The sequence below is a fragment of the Oncorhynchus kisutch genome, linkage group LG1, assembly GCF_002021735.2.
Source record: "Oncorhynchus kisutch isolate 150728-3 linkage group LG1, Okis_V2, whole genome shotgun sequence".
NCBI classification, from domain to species: domain Eukaryota; kingdom Metazoa; phylum Chordata; class Actinopteri; order Salmoniformes; family Salmonidae; genus Oncorhynchus; species Oncorhynchus kisutch.
Genome location: NC_034174.2, coordinates 19,899,843 through 19,926,713, shown reverse-complemented (window position 1 = coordinate 19,926,713; position 26,871 = coordinate 19,899,843).

Genomic DNA, 26,871 nt, shown 5'->3' with positions numbered 1-26,871 from the left:
AAAGTTATAATAGTAGATTACATAAGGTTCATGTTTGAAATTTGGTTGTGCGTCACCAGTTTTAATCTTGTTTTGTCAGTCACTGACAGTCACCTAATTAGCTGTCAGCTAACAATTTATTGATTGGTAAGTTAGTCTAGCCAGTTTATAATTTGGCTGAGTACCGGCCGCGCATGCAGAGCATGTGCCCAGGCGCCCTGACCTACAGGAGGCCCACATTGATTTTGTTAGTCACTCTCACTCAGATATCATTAACACGGCATAAGTCATGGCAAAATGTGTAGAATTACAGGACCTTTTTCATAAAATTACTAAATGTTCTATTTGTCCCATGGCAAAATGTGTAGAACTGCAGAAAACTTGCTTTAAAACTGCAAAAACATCCCTCTACCCCATGGCAAAATGAGTAGAATTGCATGACATTTTTATAAAATGTTCACATTTTCTCTCCGCCCCATGGCGATAAAACTGCAGGAAATAAACTTTAAAACACATTTTTCTCTCCACATTCAAGAGGGGGGACCACAAATGTTTTTTTGCCCACTTGGTGGGGGTGTCCGCCCAACCAAATCTCGCTTAGGGCCGCGAAAAGGCTAGAACCGGCCCTGGTATCTGTAATTCTTACAATTCTGTTTAGCATTAATTTATCTAATAAAAAAAGTTTGTAAAATGTACTCATTTAATGGTGGATTTAACAAAGGAAAGTCTGGAATATGGTGTGCTGCATCCAACTCACATAGTGTTCCCCGATAAATGAATTACACTGCCCATAACAACAATTGTATGTGTTTTTTGATTAAATTGTTATTATCCAAGTGTGAAGTCATCCACATTAATCACACACTGTCAAATACATTTTACTTACACTGACACAAGCTATTTGTAATAAGATACATAGCCGGGTCATAGCTGATATTGTTTTTCTTTCCTTGGTCGGTAAATGTAACGGTAAATGTATATTGTACTCATCACAATTCTTGAATAAAGCCATCTAATTTCACAGCAAGTTATAGCCAAATGCTCTACACACCCTTCTGGATTATGGAATTTATAATATCTAGGCCTAGTCAATCCAAAATATGGTAAATACCTCTCCTCTCCACTGCTTTCTTTTCTTATAAGAGTTACAGGGCTGTCACAAATATGTGGACTGTCCGGTGGCTCCCCAGGAGAGGGTTGGTAAATGCTGATACAAGGCATCAATGTGCACAGCCTACTGCATGTTTTTCTCAATTCAATACATATCACTTCACCGGGTGGAATTGCCTTCACTGAACAATCAACACACACGGATGATAATGCACAATGGCCCATTTTTCTATCGGTCTCAAAAGAAAATGATAAAAACCTGCCATTTCTGATAGAAAAATGTAATACCTTCCTTTTTGCTAAAGGATTCTGCACTGCTTGTGAGTGACCTTCAATTCTATTCACCTATATAATACATCCCAAAGGCCAGATGTTGCTATGTTAATGGAGCTTCACAGTTCAATGGAATGTGTGATTTGAGGAAAATATTGTAGCATAGAAGTGTACACCTAGCATTGTTTATTAGTATGTGAGATAGTATGCGATAAGTTACTGTGTATTTAATTATTGGAATTGATCCCATGTTACATCCAGTTTAACACCATTAAACACAAAATACAGCCAAACACTGTTTGCCCACGTAGCCCAAACCACCTACTGTGAATCAGCCTCCCTGTAGGATAAAAAGTAACTGCAAACACTAGAGATGTCATCTGCAGAGTGGTTACCCACAGGCCAGGGGGGGTCCAACAGTATGAGGCAATGTCTGAGGCACTGTCATGGCTGGGCTGGAGATATGCATTTTAAGAGTCTTACATTACAAATCAAATCAAATCAAATGTTGCTTCTACACCTGCATTGCTTGCTGTTTGGTTGCTGTTTGGGGTTTTAGGCTGGGTTTCTGTACAGCACTTTGAGATATCAGCTGATGTACGAAGGGCTATATAAATAAATTTGATTTGATTTGATTTACATTACAGGGTCTGAGAGAGTCTGACAGTTGAGACTAGCCACCCAGCCAATCTGAATTCCCTGTAGACCCCATGCACATGATCTTGAATAGGCCGAAAGAGAATCCAATGAACAAGCAGTGCATTTGGAAAGTATTTACATCCCTTGACATTTTCCACATTTTGTTATGTTACAGCTCTATTCTAAATGTATTCATTTAACATTTTTTATTGAATATATAAAACATAGTCTACTTGCAGTGAATGCGCTCAACATCGACAGCACATTAGTCCTCTAACAGACTCCCATCCAGAGTGACCCACAGAAGCAAGCAGTGTCAATGCCCTGCTCAAGGGCACGTCAATCTCCCACAAGGTCAAAAATGGGGACCTGAACCATTGACCCATCAGCCACCGGCCCAAGCTCCCAACCGCCAGGCCACCAGCCCCCCCCTCGCCAAAAGCTGCCCCTCAACCATCTGAGAACCATTTTTGCTCTTCAATCTACACACAATACCCCATAATGACAAAGCAAAAACAGGTTTTTATAAATATGGCAAATTAATAAAAAATACAAACAAGACATTCCACATTTACACAAGTATTCAGACCCTTCACTCAGTACTTTTGTTGAAGCACATTTGGCAGTGATTACAGCTTCAAGTCTTTTGGATATGGCTATAATCTTGTCACACCTGTATTTGGGGAGTTTATCCCATTCTTCTCTACTGATCAGGTTGGATGGGGAGCGTTGCTGCACAGCTATTTTCAGGTCTCTCCAGAGATGTTCAATTGGGTTTAAGTCTGGGCTCTGGTTGGGACACTCAAGGACATTCACTTGTCCCGAAGCCACCCCTGTGTTGTCTTGGCTGTGTGCTTCGGGTCGGTGTCCTGTTGGAAGGTAAACCTTCACCCCAGTCTGAGGTCCTGAGCTCTGTGGAGCAGGTTTTCATCAAGGATCCGTTAATTTTCTCTAAGACAGGATATGACATAGTGATGGTGATGAGCACCCATAAGGCCATAGTTGATGGGCCTGCCACATTAAACACAGGTGGCTGTGGCAGTATGTGTGTGTGCACACTGCCATACTGCCTGCCTGTGACTGTGCCTGCCTACATGCGTGTGTGTGAGCAGGTTTCCCTGTTGTCACCATGTGTGAAGATTAAGTACAGCCATAGGGGAAATTGCTAAAAATCTGTCAACAGCAGAGGCGTTATGCCCATAGGGGGCACAGGGGCATGTGCCACCTGAGATTTGTCCTCTTTTTCTGTAATACCCACCTAGCAATTTTATGAAGATGGCATTAGCTAGACCAGATAGGTTCCCAACCCCATAACTAGTTACCAAGAAGCCATTTCAGACTATCAATCAAGTTAGAGTAGCTAGCTTGTCTAACTATTTTAGCTGGCATGCCTGCTGTCAATGTTGGTCGACTTTAGAAAAAGCTAGCATTAACTAAATATACACATTTTAGCAGAGATACAGACAATAATATTTAGTTTCTTTAAAAAAGAAGAATCACAAGACTGGAGGATCCAGACAGCTCAATGGTACAGTATTGTCACGTTCTGACCTTTATTTCCTGTGTTTTGTATTTAGTTAGTATGGTCAGGGCGTGAGTTGGGTGGGCAGTCTATGTTTGTTTTTCTATAATTTGGGTATTTCTATGTTTCGGCCTAGTATGGTTCTCAATCAGAGGCAGGTGTCATTAGTTGTCTCTGATTGAGAATCATACTTAGGTAGCCTGGGTTTCACTGTGTGTTTGTGGGTGATTGTTCCTGTCTTTGTGTTTGCACCAGATGGGACTGTTTTAGGTTTTCTCACATTTGTTGTTTTTGCTAGTTATCTCATGTTTAGTTTCTTTATAAATTAAAGAATATGAATAACCACCACGCTGCGCTTTGGTCCGCCTCTCCTTCAGATGAAGAAAACCATTACAGAATCACCCACCCAACTCGGACCAAGCGGCGTGGTAAACAGCAGCGACGACAGCAGCAGCAGCGGCCAGCATCACAGGAGGAATGGACATGGGAGGATGTATTGGACGGCAAGGGTTGCTACACCTGGGAGGAGATCCTGGCGGGAAAGGATCGCCTTCCATGGGAACAGGTGGAGGCAGCTAGGAGAACAGAGGCAGCCGGAGAGAGGAGCCGGCGATATGAGGAGGCAGCACGGCAGTGCGACAGGTACGAGAGGCAGCCCCAAAACATTTTTTTGGGGGGGCAGACGAGGTGTGGTACTAAGCCAGGTAGCAGACCTGAGCTCACGCCTCGTGCTTATTATAAGCAGCGCATTACTGGTCAGGCACCGTGTTATGCGGTTAAGCGCACGGTGTCGCCAGTGCGTGCCCATAGCCCGGTGCGCTATAGGGCAGCCCCCCGAAAGTGCCATGCGAGTGTGGGCATTGAGCCAGGGCATATGGTGCCTGCTCAGCGGGTCTGGTCGCCGGTACGCAGTTTTGGTCCAGGTTATCCTGCGCCGGCTCTGCGTGCTGTGTCTCCGGGGCGCTGGGAGGGTGCAGTGCGTCCTCTGCCTGCGCTCCGCTCGTGCCGGGCAAATGTGGGAGTGGAGCCTAGGGGAGAGGTGCGTGTAGTGAGCACTACATCTCCCGTGCTTATCCACAGCCCGGTTCAACCTGTGCCTGCACTCTGGAGGGTCCGGGCTAGAGTAGTGGTCCAGCCTGGGGAAGTGGTGCCAAGGTTGCGCACCAGAGCTCCAGTGCTCCCCCACAGCCCGGTCCTTCAGGTGCCTCCTCCTAACACCAAGCCTCCTGAAGGTCTCCCCAGCCTGGTGGTTCCTGTGGCAGCCCCACGCACCAGGCTGTCTCTCCGTCTCCTCCCTGCAGGTGGTCCCGCCTGTCCGGCGCCGCTGCCGGAGCCTCCCGCCTGTCCGGAGCCTCCCGCCTGTCCGGAGCCTCCCGCCTGTCCGGAGCCTCCCGCCTGTCCGGCGCCGCTGCCGGAGCCTCCCGTGCCGGGCAAATGTGGGAGTGGAGCCTAGGGGAGAGGTGCGTGTAGTGAGCACTACATCTCCCGTGCTTATCCACAGCCCGGTTCAACCTGTGCCTGCACTCTGGAGGGTCCGGGCTAGAGTAGTGGTCCAGCCTGGGGAAGTGGTGCCAAGGTTGCGCACCAGAGCTCCAGTGCTCCCCCACAGCCCGGTCCTTCAGGTGCCTCCTCCTAACACTAAGCCTCCTGAAGGTCTCCCCAGCCTGGTGGTTCCTGTGGCAGCCCCACGCACCAGGCTGTCTCTCCGTCTCCTCCCTGCAGGTGGTCCCGCCTGTCCGGCGCCGCTGCCGGAGCCTCCCGCCTGTCCGGAGCCTCCCGCCTGTCCGGAGCCTCCCGCCTGTCCGGAGCCTCCCGCCTGTCCGGAGTCTCCCGCCTGTCCGGCGCTGCTGCCGGAGTCTCCCGCCTGTCCGGCGCCGCTGCCGGAGTCTGAGGCACCAGAGGGCCTCAGCCCAGAGGCGCCAGAGCTTCTGCCCCTCTGTCCAGAGCTTCTGCCCCTCTGTCCAGAGCTTCTGCCCCTCTGTCCAGAGCTTCTGCCCCTCTGTCCAGAGCCTCTGTCCCGAGCTGCCCCTTGTCCAGTGGGGTCATTGAGAGGGGTGGCCATGGTGAGAAAGCCACGGAGGCGGACAATAAGGCGGACTAAGACAATGGTGAAGTGGGGTCCACGTCCTGCGCCAGAGCCGCCACCGCGGACAGACGCCCACCCAGACCCTCCCCTATAGGTCAAGGTTTTGCGGCCGGAGTCCGCACCTTTGGGGGGGGGGGTACTGTCACATTCTGACCTTTATTTCCTGTGTTTTGTATTTAGTTAGTATGGTCAGGGCGTGAGTTGGGTGGGCAGTCTATGTTTGTTTTTCTATAATTTGGGTATTTCTATGTTTCGGCCTAGTATGGTTCTCAATCAGAGGCAGGTGTCATTAGTTGTCTCTGATTGAGAATCATACTTAGGTAGCCTGGGTTTCACTGTGTGTTTGTGGGTGATTGTTCCTGTCTTTGTGTTTGCACCAGATGGGACTGTTTTAGGTTTTCTCACATTTGTTGTTTTTGCTAGTTATCTCATGTGTTGTTTCTTTATAAATTAAAGAATATGAATAACCACCACGCTGCGCTTTGGTCCGCCTCTCCTTCAGATGAAGAAAACCATTACAAGTATGCTGAGATATGCAGAAATATTTAGTTATTTGTTAGATATGATTATGGCTTTAGATTGCAGGAAAAGATTGTAGGCCTCCGGACCACCCCCTAGCCATCCTCACATAATTTGTTGCCCTTCAAGATTTTTGGAGTGCATGACTCCTCTGGTCAACAGTCAAACTGAATCTCACCGCCGTCAACAAAATCTTTAACACTCCTGTTATACTGAAATAAAACCCACACCTGTGAAATATGCCTATTGCTCTGTAATCACTGCAATTCAACACTGCTGTTATTACATAAATGGTTTCCAAGTCTGGCAGCTTTACTATCGACAAATAAATCAGCCATAATACTGCTGTGAATTGCTTTAAGGAGCTTTCTACCATTTTGGAAGTGAGGACAGAATAATGTATTGTTTGGGCCTGCTTCCCAACAGCTCCCTGTATCTAACGTCAGCTAGGCGTCATGACAGATGTGAGTCACGGCTCCAGGGTTGCTGTGCCTGGATGTGTGGATGTGTCTACAGCTTGGAGATATCACCCAGTTAATAATTCAGGGTGTGACGGGGGACGTGTAATTTGTTTGCACAAAATCTCATGGAAATATCACCCTGAGATGGTGCCTCGATAAGCTATTCTCTTACTGGAGAGAGTCCTAAGGAAGGGAGGAGGAATGCTAAATCAGCTGTGTTTCATTTGGATTGGGTAGAGATGTGTCTTCTGATGATCCCTTTTCATTACAGTAATTTTCTCTTTATATTGGCTAACTTGTGGATGTTTGATGATTTGAATTTAGTCATAATATTGAATTAACTGGTATCTGATCCCAAAGCAACATCAGCAGATCTTCTTTAGATATGACAAGGATTTTGAGCTGTAATCCCATCACTATGATAATATAGGATTGCAAATATGTGTGCGTGCATGTGTGTGTGTGCTAGAATATAGTGTGAACACATTTTGTCATCTCATACAGAATTCTATGGATACATGCTTATTGTGAGGCAGCATTTGCTAAATGATGTAATGGTGAGGTAAAAGGTTTCCAAACATCCAATTGAGGATCCAGAGAGAAAGCATCTCTGTCTCTCAGACATTCTTCATGCCAGTAGTCCTCACCAGACCAGATGCAGTACAAAAACATCTGTAATTCAAAGGAGGCTGGTGGGGGGAGCTTCGGGAGGACAGGTTTATCGTAATGTCTGGAATGGTGCCAATGGAATGATACCAAACACATGGAAACATGTGTTTTACTCCATCGTACTGATACAATTCCAGCCCTTACAAGGAGCCCGTCCTCCTATACAAACGTAGGATCTTCATTTGATCACACTTTTGTTGCTGAGAACATTTGCAGGAAATGCAAACTTGTAGTGTATTTCAGTTTTTAAAAAGCATTTAATGTTTGTAATTTCTACTTTGAAATGTCAGACTTGATTTGCCCTAATGAAAAATGTATCAACCCCAACAGAAATGTCCATTAAGTATAATCCACATATTAATTCACATTTCCTGTTGCTCCAGGATTATTTTCCTCCTGTTGCAAACATGCTAAAATTAAGATCCTACATATGTAACTCCTCCCACCAGCCTCCTCTTGGGTGCCAGCCAGAGAAATATACAGAATTCTCCCTATCCTCTCAATAATTCAATACACAGAGGAACAGCAATTATATAAAGGGCATGATTAATAATTAACGTAACCACATGCATTTTTGATTGGAAAGCATTATTGTGACTTTGTTGTGATGACTGTGCTTACAAGAGGAAGCAGCAGCGTCAAGCCAACTGCCTGTACATATTGCTGTCATATTTCTTGGGTTGACCGCTGTGGGTCTGTGGATACACCCTGAGGGTAACGGAGTGGGATAGAGGGGAGAGGAGAAGGGAGAGGGGCGAAGGGATGGAGGGGAGAGGGGAGAGGGGAGAGGGGACACAACACCCAAGCTGTAATTCAACAGCACTCCTTTTCCCCTGTGTTGGACCTTGATTGTGTCTGCAATGTGAAAATTTGTCGCACTAATTCGTTTTTCTCCCTGCATTGATTACCACTAGCTTGAGGGCAGGTCCATGGCATGGCTTTTACTACAATCTCACCCTCCGTGTGTGGAGACAATTGCTGTCTGCTGACAGAAGAAAAGGTCAGCAAAATTAAAAGCAAAACATCTTTCTGTAAGTTTACACCAGGGTATAACCAAATATAGTCGATTGACATAACAAAAAATCCCCATAAAAATCTGTCAATTTCAGCAAGAGATATGTTTTTTTTTGCATTGGATGTGTCTCCACCAGTGTCACACCTTGGATGTGTCTCCACCAGTGTCACACATTGGATGTGTCTCCACCAGTGTCACACATCCGCATCTGCGGTGAATGGTGGCAGAACGAGAGCAGTGTTTGTCAGACCATGAGACATCTCAAAATTTTTTTCTCACATAAATGTTTGTAGCGTCCGAACGGTTTGGCCTACAAAACAATCCATGTAAAGGGAGACTCTTTACATCCATTTCGCTCTACCACCCCCACAAGTGCCACGGGACTCATCTGAAGTTAAACGGTACTGGTTCAAAAAAGCAAATGGAAGTATGAAGGTAGTTTAGTGCCTGCCCAAAAAAGGGGTTAAATATGTATAACAAATGTATGTACAGTATATACAGTTGAAGTCTGAAGTTTACATGCACTTATGTTGGAGTCATTAAAACTCGTTTTTCAACCACTCCACAAATTTCATGTTAAGAAACTATAGTTTTGGCAAGTTGGTAAGGACATTTACTTTGTGCATGACACAAGTCATTTTTCCAACAGTTGTTTACAGACAGATTATTTCACTGTATCACAATTACAGTGGGTAAGAAGTGTACATACACTAAGTTGACTGTGCCTTTAAACAGCTTGGAAGATTCCAGAAAAGGATGTCATGGCTTTAGAAGCTTCTGATAGGCTAATTGACATTATTTGAGCCAATTGGAGGTGTACCTGTGGATGTATTTCAAGTTCTACCTTCAAACTCAGTGCCTCTTTGCTTGACATCATGGGACATTTTTTAAGAAATCAGCCAACACCTCAGAAAAAAAATTGTAGACCTCCACAAGTTCAAATTGCCTGAAGGTACCACGTTCATCTTTACAAACAATAGTATGCAAGTATAAACACCATGGGACCACGCAGCTCTCATACCGCTCAGGTAGGAGACGCGTTCTGTCTCCTAGAGATGAACGTACTTTGGTGCGAAAAGTGCAAATCAATTCCAGAACAACAGCAAAGGATCCTGTGAAGATGCTGGAGGAAACCGGACCAAAAGTATCTATATCCACAGTAAAACGAGTCCTATATCGACATAACCTCAAAGGACGCTCAGCAAGGAAGAAGCCAATGCTCCAAAACCACCCCAAAAAAGCCAGACTACGGTTTGCAACTGCACATGGGGCCAAAGATCGTACCTTTTGGAGAAATGTCCTCGGGTCTGATGAAATATAAATAGAACTGTTTGGCCAGACTGACCATCATTATGTGTGGAGGAGAAAGAGGAGGCTTGCAAGCCGAAGAACATCATCCCAACTGTGAAGCAAGGGGGTGGCAGAATCATGTTGTGGGGGTGATTTGCTGCAGGAGGGACTGGTGCACTTCACAAAATAGATGGTATAATGAGGATGGAAAATTATGTGAATATATTGAAGCAACTTCTCAAGACATCAGTCAGGAAGATAAAGCTTGGTCACAAATGGGTCTTCCAAATGGACAATGACCCCAAGCATACGTCCAAAATTGTGGCAAAATGGCCTAAGAACAACAAAATCAAGGTATTGGAGTGGTCATCACAAAGCCCTGACCTCAATCCTATAGAAAATATGTGGGCAGAACTGAAAAAGCTTGTGCGAGCAAGGAGGCCTACAAACCTGACTCAGTTATACCAGCTCTGTCAGGAGGAATGGGCCAAAATTCACTCAACTTATTGTGGGAAGCTTGTGGAAGGCTACCCAAAACATTTAACCCAAGTAAAACATTTTAAAGGCAATGCTACCAAATACTAATTGAGTGTATGTAAACTTCTGACCCACTGTGAATGTGAAGACAGAAATAAAAGCTGAAATAAATCCTTCTCTCTACTATTATTCTGACATTTCACATTCTTAAAATAAAGTGGTGATCCTAACTGACCTAAAACAGGGATTTTTTACTAGGATTAAATGTCAGGAATTGTGAAAACTGGCTGAGGTTTGGCTAAGGTGTATGTAAACCTTCTGACTTCAACAAGACTTCAACAATATATATACACACACACACACACACACACACACACATATATATATATATATATATATATATATATATATATATACACTGCTCAAAAAAATAAAGGGAACACTTAAACAACACAATGTAACTCCAAGTCAATCACACTTCTGTGAAATCAAACTGTCCACTTAGGAAGGAAGACTGATTGACAATACATTTCACATGCTGTTGTGCAAATGGAATAGACAACAGGTGGAAATTATAGGCAATTAGCAAGACACCCCCAATAAAGGAGTTGTTTTGCAGGTGATAACCAAAGACCACTTCTCAGTTCCTATGCTTCCTCGCTGATGTTTTGGTCACTTTTGAATGCTGGCGGTGCTTTCACTCTAGTGGTAGCATGAGACGGAGTCTACAACCCACACAAGTGGCTCAGGTAGTGCAGCTCATCCAGGATGGCACATCAATGCGAGCTGTGGCAAGAAGGTTTGCTGTGTCTGTCAGCGTAGTGTCCAGAGCATTGAGGCGCTACCAGGAGACAGGCCAGTACATCAGGAGACGTGGAGGAGGCCGTAAGAGGGCAACAACCCAAGGAGCAGGAGGAGCACTGCCAGAGCCCTGCAAAACAGGTGGGGGTTGTGTTTACAGCCCAACACCGTGCAGGACGTTTGGCATTTGCCAGAGAACACCAAGATTGGCAAATTCGCCACTGGCGCCCTGTGCTCTTCACAGATGAAAGCAGGTTCACACTGAGCAAATGTGACAGACGTGACAGTCTGGAGACGCTGTGGAGAACGTTCTGCTGCCTGCAACATCCTCCAGCATGACCGGTTTGGCGGTGGGTCAGTCATCATGTGGGGTGGTGACAAGCAAAGAGAAACTTTCAGGTATGAAGGTAAGACCCAGATGCAGACAACGTCGAATTAACAATGGTTTAATAATCCAACAGGGGCAGGCAATAGACAGGTCAAAGCAGGCAGGGGTCAGTAAACCAGAGGTGGAGCAACAGTACTGGACGGCAGGCAGGCACAGGGTCAAGGGCAGGCAGAGTGGTCAGGCAGGCGGGCTCAGAGTCAGGACAGGCAAGGTCAAAACCCGGAGGGTGAGAAAAAGAGAGACTGGGAAAAGCAGGAGCTGAGACACGAAAACGCTGGTGGACTTGAAAATCAAGACAAACTGGCAACAGACCAACAGAGAACACAGGTATAAATACACAGGGGATAATGGAGAAGATGGGCAACACCTGGAGGGGGGTGGAGTCAATCACAAAGACAGTTGAAACAGATCAAGGTGTTACAGAAACAACAGTCCATCCAGAAAATGTCAAGCGCAGTCGCAAAAACCATCAAGCGTTATGATGAAACTGGCTCTCATGAGGACCGCCACAGGAAAGGAAGACCGTGAGTTACCTCTGCTGCAGAGGATAAATGCAGCCTAAATAAAGAATGCAGCCCAAATAAATGCTTCACAGAGTTCAAGTAACAGAAACATCTCAACATCAACTGTTCAGATCAGACTGCGTAAATCAGGCCTTCATGGCCAAATTGCTGCAAAGACACCACTACTTAAGGACACCCATTAGAAGAAGAGACTTGCTTGTGCCAAGATTCATGGGCAATGGACATTAGACCGGTTGAAATCTGTCCTCTGGTCTGATGAGTCCAAATTTGAGATTTTTGGTTCCAATTTTTGGTGTCTTTGTGAGATGCAGAGTAGGTGAATGGATGATATCCACATGTGTGGTTCCCACCGTGAAGCATGTAAGAGGAGGTGTGATGGTATGGGGTGCTTATTTCTTATCATTTATTTTTGACTGTCCTTTTTGCCATTTATAAATGTGTTATTCAATGTGTTTTTATGGGCTTTAGCCTATAATCTACATTTTATCAATTCATTTTTTAATGTATTTTTTATACCTAAAGGGGTCTTAAAATTCAAAATCAAATAGAAAAATGACCCACAGTTTGACCACCTTAAAACAATTCCATATGTCAGGCTCCGTCCCCCAATACATATTTCCCTCTATTAGGTGCTTTATGCAGTACAATTACTGTGTGGTCTGCATCACTAGGGAGTTTTCTATGCTCCACTAATGCGATTTGAAGCAGAGAGTTTAAAGAATTTCTAATGAGAGAAACTTTTTCACGGCTGATCAGTGTAAGCTGCAGGCACATCAAAAGGGGCGTTAGATCTGAGCCAAACTGATAAGTATTCCATGTGGCAACTCAACTTTGACAAAGCTGAAAATGTGCCCTTTCAAGTAAGCTGTGCCTGCTGCACGTCATCTTCACAGCTAAGCACATTCGCTGTATACTTACCCCAAAAGACAGACATAAAGTAAAGCCTCCTGGAACAGCAACTCATCCCTTGAAACAACTACTGAGGCACTCTTGAGTTACTTACTGTATACGTACCATGTCACAACATGTGAAGACTCTTGTCAGACTGTTTCCTTCAACTTCCTGTATTTCATCTGATAGTGATGTACAGTAGGATCCTGCAATGCAGGACATTTACAACTTCTAGTGTATTTGAGGTTTATAAAGGATTCTGAAGTTTGTAATTTCCACTTTAATATTTCAGACTTGATTTTCCGTTACTGAAAATGGATCAACCATTACAAAAATGTCCATTAATTATAATCCACAGGATTATTTACCTGCTGTAGCAAACTGGCTTAAAGTAAGATCCTATATCTCTATGATGGAGGATGTGTGATGTGTCCATGGCACTGAGAGGAGGGTGTGCTCTTCCTTTGAGAAGCACATGGGCATTTACATACTAGTCATTCATCACCCTGACACTGGAAAACAAGCTCACCAAACATAATGTGTGGGGGGGGGGGGGGTTAAAAGCCACAGGGGGAGTGGGATTTACGTGATGGAAAATTTACAATTCAACAATTATGCATCACACACACCATGGAGTGAGTGCATTTCCATATTTAAGCAAAGCCATTTGAAATGATCCATGACCCATGTCATCATACTGAAACGTAATCATATTCCTCATTACAGTTTCTCAATCGAATATAAGCATTTTTTTAAATAATGTTGTTGATTTTCGAAACAGTGTTCACAAGACACAGAACTCTGTGGCTTTTTGCAAAATTTGTAAATGCATTTTCAAAATTAAGCTGCTTTCTCAAGGCATAAATACATGAATCAAAATCAAATCATTCCATCAAAATTGCAAACACATTCATATTGTTGTCTCTATCCTCTTGCCCTTTGTGCTGTTGTCTGTGGCCAAAAATGTTACTACAGTACCATGTTTTGTGCTGCTACCATGTGGTGTTGCTACCATGTTGTTGTCATGTGGTGTTGCTACCATGCTGTGTTGTCATGTGTTGCTGCCTTGCTATGTTGTTGTCTTAGGTCTCTCTTTATGTAGTGTTGTGTTGTCCCTCTTGTCATGTGTTGCTGCCTTGCTATGTTGTTGTCTTAGGTCTCTCTTTATGTAGTGTTGTGTTGTCCCTCTTGTCATGTGTTGCTGCCTTGCTATGTTGTTGTCTTAGGTCTCTCTTTATGTAGTGTTGTGTTGTCCCTCTTGTCATGTGTTGCTGCCTTGCTATGTTGTTGTCTTAGGTCTCTCTTTATGTAGTGTTGTGTTGTCCCTCTTGTCATGTGTTGCTGCCTTGCTATGTTGTTGTCTTAGGTCTCTCTTTATGTAGTGTTGTGTTGTCCCTCTTGTCATGTGTTGCTGCCTTGCTATGTTGTTGTCTTAGGTCTCTCTTTATGTAGTGTTGTGTTGTCCCTCTTGTCATGTGTTGCTGCCTTGCTATGTTGTTGTCTTAGGTCTCTCTTTATGTAGTGTTGTGTTGTCCCTCTTGTCATGTGTTGCTGCCTTGCTATGTTGTTGTCTTAGGTCTCTCTTTATGTAGTGTTGTGTTGTCCCTCTTGTCATGTGTTGCTGCCTTGCTATGTTGTTGTCTTAGGTCTCTCTTTATGTAGTGTTGTGTTGTCCCTCTTGTCATGTGTTGCTGCCTTGCTATGTTGTTGTCTTAGGTCTCTCTTTATGTAGTGTTGTGTTGTCCCTCTTGTCATGTGTTGCTGCCTTGCTATGTTGTTGTCTTAGGTCTCTCTTTATGTAGTGTTGTGTTGTCCCTCTTGTCATGTGTTGCTGCCTTGCTATGTTGTTGTCTTAGGTCTCTCTTTATGTAGTGTTGTGTTGTCCCTCTTGTCATGTGTTTTATTTATTTTTATTTTTTAATTCCAGCCCCCGTCCCCGCAGGAGGCCTTTTAGCCTTTTGGTAGGCCGTCAAAAAGTTTAACACAAACATACATATCTTTTGAGTCCAAGCTGACAAAACAGAAAGTTGGTCTGTCTTTTAATAACATCAGTAGATCAATAGATTTGATTTGCCGTCACTAAATCATGATGATCAATTTTGTAAATACTATCAACTACCAAAAGGTGCAGAATTAGGGTTAATTACACTCCTTTGAAGCATATTCACAAACTAAATGTTAAACTCATTATTAGATCAATTATTCCTGATGATGATTTTCTTTTTTAAATAAGCACATTGTGTACAGGATTCCTTCACTGGTTTCATCACAATCCAATTCCATGTATTCAATACATAGACTGCTCATAGTTTTGGAGACTTTCCATTGAAGCAGAAACACAATCCCCAATAGAAATAAGGAAATGTGAATACCTAAGCAAAGCTTTGCAATGTAGGAGATGATGTTTTAGGAGTAACCTAAAGTTACTTAGAAATAACTCAACCTCATTCTCTGCATCTCTGCCTGTCTGCAATGTTGTGAAAAATCATAAATATTAGACAGTCCCCATGACTAGATCTTTCCCTATACTGGGCCTGTTTTAGGCATACTACTGATCACTCCATTTGCAATTGTGTGCTATAATATTTACTGATAGTCGGAAACAGTGAACACATTTGCAACATTTTCTCTTCTGATGAAAACAACGTGTTCGTATTCTGTGAACAAAACACATTAAAGTGAAGTTTGTATTAATTCATAACTTTTGTAAAAGTGGGTCTAAGATCAGACATTCTGGAAATGTATTTAAGCATATGATGCGACTGAGAAAAACTGTTAAACACTATAAAATGAATGCAGTGCATTTATTAATCTGCCCTCATGCATCTTGGATAATACAGTTGATCTGTAAGCATTTGAAAATATGTTCCCTGCTCTGCAGACAGACAGCATCAGATACTGACAACAGCAGTGTCCTCTGGGAGGCAATTGGGAGTCTAAAATCACACTGTAAATTTTACACAATTTATACAACTTTACAAATGTCATGTGGGTCATGCTGAATCATATAAGGCAATTGGGAGGTCATCTCTATTGGGAGCTCAGTCTGAAATCACACTGTCAATTTTACAAATGTCATGTGGGTCATGCTGTGAGTGTAATTGGATAACTCTCCTGGAATGCTAAATGGAGCAGGTTGTGTGTATGTGTATGTCCGCGCGCGTACGAGAGAGAGAGAGAGAGAGAGAGAGAACATACAGGCGTGGTTTAAAGTTGGCATATTTCTTTATTTTCCTTTTCATCAGGAGAATGTTGCTAGTTAATGGTCTTCAACAAGATCCCCAGTCATGCCACCTCTGTTCACCTGAAAAAGGGGATGTAAGTTATGGCTCTGTTAACTTAATAAAGATGACACATTTTAAAATGCCTCAATTTTTTCTTACAAAGACAGATGCAAGTGTGTGAAAATACACCATCAGTGACAATAGTACAGATGATTAGACTGTTCTGTTCTACTTTAATAGTGTGTGAGTCATCAGCTGCAAATGTTAATCATCTATAATATAAAAATGGGTTGAAGGGAGAAACTTGTTTGCTGTTGTTTTGCATTTCACTCTACATTGTACACGTTGTGAAACATAGCTAAACAAAGTCACATTTTTGTTTTGACAATCGTTCAAGGGCAGCAGAGCACAAACAACAGCGTCAGCATCCCTTCCTTCTCTTTGAAGTGTTAGAACCTTCCTAACACTTGAGTCTGAATTCTTTACATTTATTTTTGTTGAGGTAAGACACGTTTAGTTAACTTTAGTTCAAAGCAAGCTGAGTCATCATCATTCTTTATCACAATATTAACTATTCTAATAACTGTCAGTTTTGTAGCTGTAGATGTACAGTATAATTATTGATGCATTTTTAATTGAGTATCCATTTGGTGATAAAGAGCCTCCAGCTCATAACAGAGAGAGAGACTCCAGTCAAAACAACAGTCTGGTCTAGACCATACAGACTACAATTACAGACGCCTGAGAGAATGCTTCTGAATTGATAGTACTGTATAATAGAGCATGCACTCACATTTAAATGGATTTATATCCATCCCTCTGTTGAGCAATTTAGGGGTGACTGCCAGCAATAAAACCACACATGTTCCTGTATGCGCCACAGTACTAGCAAATAATAATGTGTTGGAATAAAAAGAGTGTCATGTATCAAATGAGGCCTTGAAACTCAGCCAAGCCTGAGGGAAAGGGTTGTGTGGAGGTAAAGTATATTCACGTAAAAATGACTCACATGGAGGAAAATAGACATTCTACGACACAAGATTATCATATGAAAGCACAAGCCCATCATTTCATTGTACATTTTATACTGATGGTTAATTTGAACTTCTCTTGACACTGTCCTGACACATCCACGAGACACAGCACTGGGCTATTGTGAGTGAGGAACGCCGTCAGACACACACCAAGTGATCCATCCAGAAAATAATATGTTATTTGATAGAACAAATAAATCAGGTTATGTGGTGATGCCTTGAGCCTGAGCCCAACAACTCCCTGGCCTGGCCAGGCCGAGGTACGCAACAATTCATTTACTGCAGTGCAAGGAGACTAGTAATCAGATTAAGGGCTCGATTAAATCCACAGCGCTACAGCACAATATCAATTTAAAGGCAGTGTCCCTGCGTTAGTGGACACTGCATTCAGGGTAAATGCTGAGTATTTCGGCTCAAATCGGAAATCACCTTTACATTTCAATTGTGCTAAAACGCCGAACTTCGGTGATACGGATTGAATCGAACCCTAACTGAAAACTTCAAGAGAAAAACATAACATTTCTATCATAACACGTCAGTCATCCTCTTCAACGCCTGCCATTGTCCCTGATCTCCTGGCCAGGCCCTGCTCTTGTCTTGAATCCCATTGTCCCTGATCTCCTGGCCAGGCCCTGCTCTTGTCTTGAATCCCATTGTCCCTGATCTCCTGGCCAGGCCCTGCTCTTGTATTGAATCCCATTGTCCCTGATCTCCTGGCCAGGCCAGGCTCTTGTCTTGAATCACTGAGAGGCAAACCAATTTACCTGTATTTAACAATTCAACCACTTCTTGAATGTATCTGAGTCAACGTCACATTCACAAGGGGGGGTATTTTACCTGACACCTAAGTTAATGTTTTGCTGTGCAAAGGCAACAACACCAAGACTTTATGCCAAAATCCCTTTTTTTTAATCCTTTTTTTTGGTGTTTTTTTTTTACCGGTTTACTATAATCCAGCATGCATAATGTAACCCAGAAACAATTCATGAGGGTTTGGGTGTTGAAAATATGTATATTCATCTGTCTCCACATGATGCCATGCACTTAAAGATACAGTCCAGGATTGGATTGTATTCTTAAAATATCATTAAAGACATGTTGTTGCAAGAAGTCACGTATCATACAAAATGGATGACGTAGTACACAATTGGATGATCTAATTGGATGATCCAATGGGGTGGCAGGTAGCCTAGTGGTTAGAGTGTTGGGCCAATAACCAAAAGGTTGCTAGATCAACTCCCGGAGCTGAAAAGGAAAAAATATTTAATTCTACCCCTGAACATGGCTGTTAACCTACTGTTACTAGGCTGTCATTCTAAATAAGAATTTGTTCTTAACTGACTTGCCTGGTTAAAAAATACACAAGAAAATGGGGAACCATTTTACTGCCTGAAATTATACAAAAGTTCTGGAGTATCACTTTAATTTATAGTGAAAGACGTAAAGTAAAATGCCACAGAGGACAAACTGTATTGATTTGTGGTCTGATGGCAGACAGCCTATGGAAGGGTCAATGATCTGCTGTAACAACAGCCTGAGGGCGGCCCTGGGTCTGGACGGGCTCCTCTGCCCTGCAGTGACAAGGCCACCAGCAGGACATGGAGCAGGAAACACAACATACCCAAGGTTGTCTGTTTTCACTCCAGCAGACTAGTCATTTAGCTTGTATCCCCTTATGGCTCCTCAAAATCATCAAAAGTGGTGTGATTGCCAATTGCACCCCTTCAAAGAGCCCGTCTGGTCCAGCCTGGACAATATGTCTGTTTGCCGTGACTGATGTGACTCCCCACGGGATTGGACATGACAGGGCAGGAACAAGCTGTGACAACCCTGGGCTCATGAATATTCATGAGTAATAATAGGAAGTGCTGTGGCTGAGGGCACGATAGGGCACATCTTGACCATTGTGATTCTCCTGGAGGAGGTGGGCGGAGAGGAGAGGGGAGAAGTGGCAAGAAAGAAGTTTGACAGGGCTGAGTAAGGGCAAATCAACTGGTCTCAGAGTGGATTCTTTGGACAGTGAGTCTATGTGTTTCAAGTTTCAAGTTTGAATGTCACATGCACAAGTACAGGGAAATGCCTCTCTTGAAAACTCAAAACCCAACAATGCAATAATCAATAGCAGAAAATAATACACAGAAAATGAGAAGAAATATGAAGAACACAATAAGTAAGTACTAAGCGTACTATATACAGGGTCAGTTCCAATACAATTAGAATGTGCAGGGATACTGGAGTGATGGAGGTAGATATGTATAGGGGTAAGGTCACTAGGCAACAGGATACAAGATAAACAGAGTAGCAGAAGCTTGTATGTAAGTGGGTGTGCGTGTGTGTAGAGTCAGAATAAATGAATGTATTTGTATTTATTATGGATCGCCATTAGCTGCTGCCAAGCAGCTTCTCTTCCTGGTGCCCGGCAAAATTAAAGCAGTTATACAATACATTCATTACAGAATTCACAACACACTAAGTGTGTGCCCTCAGGGCCATACTCCACGAACATATATCTACAATTCAAAATCCATCTCTATGTGTGTGTATAGTGTGTATGTTATTATCTGTGTGTATGCATGTGTCTGTGCCTATGTTTGTGTTACGTCACAGTCCCCGCTATTCCATAAGGTGTATTTTTACCCGCTTTAAAATCTGATTTTTCTGCTTGCATCAGTTACCTGATATGGAATAGAGTTCCATGTAGTCATGGTTCTATGTAGTACCCTGCCCCTCCCATAGTCTGTTCTGGACTTGGGGACTGTGAAGAGACCTCTGGTGGCATGTCTTGTGGGTGAGGTATGCATGAGGGCCGAGCAGTGTGCTAGTATTTTAAAAAGACAGCTCGGTCTTAGCTACTGTTGTATCAATATGTTTTGACCATGACAGTTTACAATCCAGGGTAACTCCAAGCAATTTAGTCACCTCAACTTGCTCAATTTCCACATGATTCATTGCGAGATGTAGGGTTTAGTGAATGATTTGCCCCAAATACAATGCTTTTAGTTTTGGAAATATTTAGGACTAACTTATTCCATGCTACCCTTTCCGAGACTAACGGGGGGTGGCAGGGTAGCCTAGTGGTTAGAGCGTTGGACTAGTAACTGGAAGGTTGCAAGTTCAAATCCCCGAGCTGACAAGGTACAAATCTGTCGTTCTGCCCCTGAACAGGCAGTTAACCCACTGTTCCTAGGCCGTCATTGAAAATAAGAATTTGTTCTTAACTGACTTGCCTAGTAAAATAAAGGTTAAAATAAATATGCATCTCTTTGTTAAGTGTTATAGTCATTTCAGTAGCTGACGTGCATACTGTTGAGTCATCCGCATACATAGACACACTGGCCTTGCTCAAAGCCAGAGGCATGTCGTTAGTTAATCTTGGAACTACCCATCCCGGATCCGGGAGAATTGTCATCAACTACACTAATTAGCATAGCACAACGGTCAAAAAATATTACTAGAAAATATTCATATTCATGAAATCACAAGTGAAATATAGTGAAACACAGCTTAGCCTTTTGTTAATCACCCTGTCATCTCAGATTTTGAAATTATGCTTTATCGATAGCCTAGCATAGCATTATGTCCAGCTAGCAGCAGGAAGCTTGGTCACGAAAATCAGAAAAGCAATCAAATTATTTGTTTACATTTGATGAGCTTCGGATGTTTTCACTCACGAGACTCCCAGTTAGACAGCAAATGTTCCCTTTGTTCGATAAAGATTATTTTTATACACAAAATAACTTAGTTTGTTGGTCACGTTATGTTGAGAAATCCACCGGAAATAGCGGTCACGACAACGCCGAATTCCAAATTATATCCATAATATCGACAGAAACATGGCAAACGTTTTTTTATAATCAATCCTCAAGATGTTTTTCAAATATCTATTCGATAATATATCAACTGGGACAATTGGCTTTTTAGTAGGAGCGAGAGAAAATGACTACCTCTGTCTTTTACGCAAGAATCACTCATTTTGATGTAGTTTCATGCCTTTATGTTGAAGAATGAGTGTAAACGACTACATTGCGTAAGTGGCCAGAATCACTCGTGTGTGCCCTCAGCTGGCCACTGACGCAATGTAGTCTTTTATGCTCATTCTTCAAAATAAATGCCTGAAACTACATCTAAAGGCTGTAGACACCTTAGGGAAGCCACAGAAAAAGGAATCTGGTTGATATCCCTTTCAATGGGCAATAGGGATGCATAGAAAGACAGGGGTTTCAAAATAAGAGTCACTTCCTGATTAGATTTTTCTCAGAATTTCGCCTGCAATATCAGTTTTGTTATACTCACAGACAATATTTTTACAGTTTTGGAAACTTTAGAGTGTTTTCTATCCTAAGCTGTCAATTATATGCATATTCTAGCATCTGGTCCTGAGAAATAGGCGGTTTACTTTGGGAACGTTATTTTTCCAAAATTAAAAATAATGACCCCTAGTTTCAAGAGGTTAAGATTGAAAAAAAGCAAGGGGCCTAAACAACTACCATGGGGAATTCCTGCTTCTACCTTGATTATGTTTGAGAGGCTTCCATTAATGAAGAACACCCTCTGTGTTACTCTTTATCCACATTATAGCAGGGGGTGTAAAGCCATAAAACTTATGTTTTAACAGCAGCAGACCATGATCGATAATGTCAAAAGCTGCACTGAAGTCCAACACGACAGCCCTCACAATCATTTTTTCATAAATTTCTCTAAGCCAATCATTAGTCATTTGTGTAAGTGCCGTGCTTGTTGAGTGTCCATCCCTATATGCGTGCTGAAAGTCTGTTGTTTACTGTGAAATAGCATTGTATCTAGTCTAACACAATTTTTTCCAGAAGTTTACTAAGGGTTGGCAACAGGCTGATTGGTCTGCTGAGCCAGTAAAGGGGGCTTTACTATTCTTGGGTAGCAGAATGACTTTAGCTTCGCTCCAGGCCTGAGGGCACACACTTTCTAGGTGGCTTATGTTTAAGATGTGGCAAATAGGAGTGGCAATATCGTCCGCTATTATCCTCAGTAATTTTCCATCCTGATTGTCAGACCCCATTGGCTTGTCATTGTTGATAGACCAACAACAACAAAAATGTCACCTCTTCCACACTGACTTCTAAAGTACAATTCTTGTCTTTCATAATTCGGTCAGATATACTTGGATGTGTAGTCAACATTTGTTGCTGGCATGTCATCCCTAAGATTTTTAATCTTCCCAATTTAAAAGTAAATAAAGTAGTTGGCAATATCAGCGGGTGTTGTGATAAAATAGCCATCTGATTCAATGAATGGAGGCGAGTTGGCTTTTTCCTCAAAATGTAATTTAGGGTGCTCCAAAGCTTTTTTCTATCATTCTTTCTGTCATTTATCTTTGTTTCTTAGTATAGATTATTTTTTATTTAGCTTAGTCACATGATTTCTTAATTTGCAGTACGTTTGCAAATTATTGGGCTGCCAGACTTAGTTGCTATACCTTTTGCCTCATCCCTCTCAACCGTACAATTTTTTAATTCCTCATAAATAACAATTTTTACAGTAATTTTCTTAATGGGTGCGTGCGTATTAGTAACTGAAATAAGCAATTTCATAAATGTGTTAAGTGCAGCGTCTGGATACTTGGATACTGCTTTAAAGCACATTTCTGCAGCATTAATTAAAATGTGACCAATACATGTTGAAGATTTCATTCCTGTGCTGTTTTTAATACCCTGGTAGGTTGACTTGAGTGGGCAGCTTGATGAGAGCCAGTCAATATTTAAATCACCCAGAAAAAAATACTTCTCTGTTGATATCGCATACATTATCAAGCATTTCACACATATTATCCAGATACGGACTGTTAGCACTTGGTGGTCTATAGCAGCTTCCCACAAGAATGGGCTTTAGGTGAGGAAAATGAACCTGTAGCCATATAACAGAATTAGAACATCTCTAATCTATACAGGAATGTGGTTCTTTATATAGACCGCAACACCACCCTCGTTGGCATTTCTGTCTTTTCGGTAAATGTTGTAACCATGTATTGCTACCACTGCATCAGCAAAGGTATTATCTAAGTGAGTTTCAGAGATAGACAGAATATGAATATCTGTTACAAGCAAGTTGTTGACTTCATGGACCTTGTTTCACAGGCTGCATACTAGCTATTTTTAGCACTTTTCTGGGTTGCTTGATTGTTTTTAATGCTTTACTGGGAAGCTTATCAGAAGTAGACGTGATAGTGCAGGGTGAGCTGCACAAAGTGGTCCTCCTGCTAGAGCACCGCCTCAGTGCTAACAGTGTAACTCTGGTTCTTAGGCTCATGATTACTGCATCCAATGGCTGTAGGATTAACAAAGAAAGTCAGGGCAATTAGGGGGACATAAATTAAGTTACTTACAATGCGTCTGCCAACGCCCTGAGGATAATGAACATTTAATGCAGCATTATGACGACTCATTGTCTCAATGGTAGGGATTAGCTGAGCTGGTCTTGGGTCATTGTTAAGTCATTGTTTCAACGCAGCCTTGAAATGCGTCCAGGAGTCCAGGAGCCAAGATGATTTGGATGGAATCCGTCATTCCTGTAAAGTATCTTATTTTCCAGAAGGTGTCAAAGTTATATATTAAAGTGACTCCAGAAGAGCTACAATAATATTTAAGCCAGATGTGTAATGCCAGTGCCTGCTGAATCTTTCACACCTGCGGCCCAATGATGATACTGGACATGAAATGATTGGCAGTTTTTTTGGAGTCTTTTAACACTAAAATCAGTTCTTTAAAATACATTTTCAGATGTTCCGAGCTAGCCCTCCTGATGTCCTTTGACCCGACATGGACAATGACAGTGTCAGCTCTGTCAAAGAACAGTCGGAAGCAGCCTTGTTAAGTCATGTACTCGTGTTCCTGGGTAGCACAGGGTTTTTGCTTTGGGAACCGAGATGTTTCTCACCATCGAGATGCCCATGATGACAGCTGGTGATGTTAAATGGGCCTGTCTCTCAGGCAGCCTCATGGTCTGATGAGGGTGGGAGTTCTGAGGATCTGAACCCAAGGTAGAAGACGCAGGTACCTCTAGATCCGATCTTGAATGGGAAGCCCCCAAGGAAGAAGGTGCTGGAACCTCTGGAATCAGAGCGGCAAAGCTGTTTCTGGTCTGTGTCAGGTCTGGGCTCAACATCTCCAAGGATACCCCCATTATCAGAGGAAGCTTTCTTTGACTTCCATGGCGGGTGATGTATCTCCATGGCTGGTTGGTATGGTTGAGAACAGCTCCGTTCTCCAGGGAAGGGGGAGACCCCTTCGGGAATGGAACGCTGCTGAGTACATGACTTCACAAGGCCTGCTGAATCTTTCACACCTGCGGCCCAATGATGGTACTGGACATGAAATGATTGCCAGTTTTTTGGAGTCTTTTAACACTAAAATCAGTTCTCCACGCCGACACAGCGGCGACACTTCCACCAGACCAGAGCAGCGTTCGGCTACTGGGGTAGAATAAAAATAAAAAGTAGCTTGGATGCCCCTGTAGTCCTCGGCAAGCAAACAGTTGCTACATTTAAAGTCAGCGTGGTCCACATTGTCCCGGAACAAAGCAAAGTAAACACAGCTCCACAGGAAATGTTCAATAGTGACCTCCATTTGAGACCACCTAGGCTAGCTGGCCTTTCGTGTCTCTCCCCCTCTGCGGAATCTTGAGGGATCCCGGGACAGACAGTAGTGCTCACAGCAACTAAGCCCAACAGAGTGCATATTATGTGTGAATGAGCAGATTATGGTGTGTGTGTCTCTGTGTGTGTGTGTGTGTGTGTGTGTGTGTGTGTAGGGCCCTGTGTGTGCATAGAGACAGTGCAAAAATAAAAAATAAATGGTCAATAAGGATACAAGGTTAACTCAGTGTCATGGTTCCACCTGTCACCAGAGGGCGTCAGAGACCGTCCTAGAGACATTAACGACATTCAGGTGTGTCCTAATTACTCATGATGGTTTCTCTGTTTTTCTCTGTGGTGCGTTTTCTGTTGTCCTTGACAGAAGCTGTGACGTGGTGAGGTTGGACCCAGGTGCAGAGAAGAGGCCAGACGAGGAATCAGTGGTTAAGGATAAATGTAATCCTTTACTGAGAAATGGTAGCCGCAGGATCACAGTACACCTGAAAAACAACAAACACTAAAGCTCGAAAACTCACTCACAAAACGAAATGAACACACACGGTAAAAAATTTAAGCTTCAGCAAAAGAAAACAGAAAAGACACCTCTTTTAACAGAGAAATCATAACAAGTAAATAGGACAAACCTGAGTGTCGTTAATGTCTCTAGGACGGTCTCTGCTGTCCTCTTGTGACAGGTGGAACCATGACACTCAGTCTGTGTAGCTATTTTGTTAGCTATTTATCAATCTTATTGCTTGGGGATAGAAGCTGTTCAAGAGCCTGTTGGTGCCAGACTTGATTCACCTGTACCACTTGCCGTGTGGAAGCAGAGATAAGTCTATGGCTTGGAGGGTTGGAGTCTAACAATTTTCTGGGCCTTCCTACCTTATGTAGATGTCTTGGGTGGCAGGGAGCCCGAGTGATGTACTAGGCTGCCTGCACCACCCTCTGTAGCGCCATGCGATCGAGGGCGGTGGTATTGCCATACCAAGCCATGATGCTGCCAGTCAATATGCTCTCAACGGTATAGTTGTAGAACATTTTGAGGATTTGAGGGTCCATGCCAAACTTTTTCAACCCTCCAGAGGGGGAAAGGCACTGTCGCACCATCTTCACGACTATGCACGTGTCTTTGAACCCTTTTAAGTCTTTAGTGATTTGGACACAGAGGAACTTGAAGCTTGTCATTAATACCAGGAAGTATCTAGAGTCAGTCATCAGTTAGGGCCTCATCACCTTTATATATACTGTAAATGCTAAAGATATAGGACCTCTCCTGCAGGAGAACTTTACTTGTAGTGTATTATTTTAGATTTAAAACGGCTTCTGAAGTTCTTCCACTTAGACATTTCAGACTAGATTTTCCCTTACGGAAAATGTATATACACCTATAAAGCTTCAATGCCATAGAACACTCCTTCCGTGGCCTACAACTGCTCTTAAATGCTAGTAAAACTAAATGCATGCTTTTCAACCGATCGCCTATCTATCACAGTGCCATCCGTTTTGTCACCAAAGCCCCATATACCCCATATCCACCAATGCGACCTGTATGCTCTCGTCGGCTGGCCCTCGCTACACATTCGTTGCCAAACCCACTGGCTCCAGGTCATCTATAAGTCTTTGCTAGGTAAAGCTCCACCTTATCTCAGCTCACTGGTCACCATAACAACACCCACCCGTAGCATTCGCTCCAGCAGGTAAATCTCACTGGTCATCCCCAAAGCCAACACCTCCTTTGGCCACCTTTCCTTACAGTTCTCTGCTGCCAATAGCTGGAATGAATTTCAAAAATCGCTGAAGTTGGATACTTACAGCTCCCTCACTAACTTTAAGCTTCAGCTTTCTGAGCAGCTCACCGATTGCTGCAGCTGTATACAGCCCATCTGTAAATAGCCCATCCATCTACCTAACTCATCCCAATAATATTTTTTTTTTTGCTCTTTTGCACACCAGTATTTCTACTTGCACATCATCATCTGCACATCTATCACTCCAGTGTTAATTTGCTAAATTGTAATTACTTCGCTACTATGGGCCTATGTATTGCCTTACCTCCTTACTCCATTTGCACACACTGTATATAGATTTTTTATATTGTTATTGACTGTATGTTTGTTTATTCCATGTGTAACTCTGTGTTGTTGTTTTTTGCCACACTGCTATGCTTTATCTTGGCCAGATCGCTGTTGTAAATGAGAACTTGTTCTCAACTGGCCTACCTGGTTAAATAAAGGTGAAATAAATAAAAAATGATATATAAAAAATGTCCATCAGTTATAATCCACATAATAAGTAACACTTCCTGTTGCTGCAGGATTCCTTTCCTGCTGTAGCAAACTGGTTCAAATTAAGATCCTACA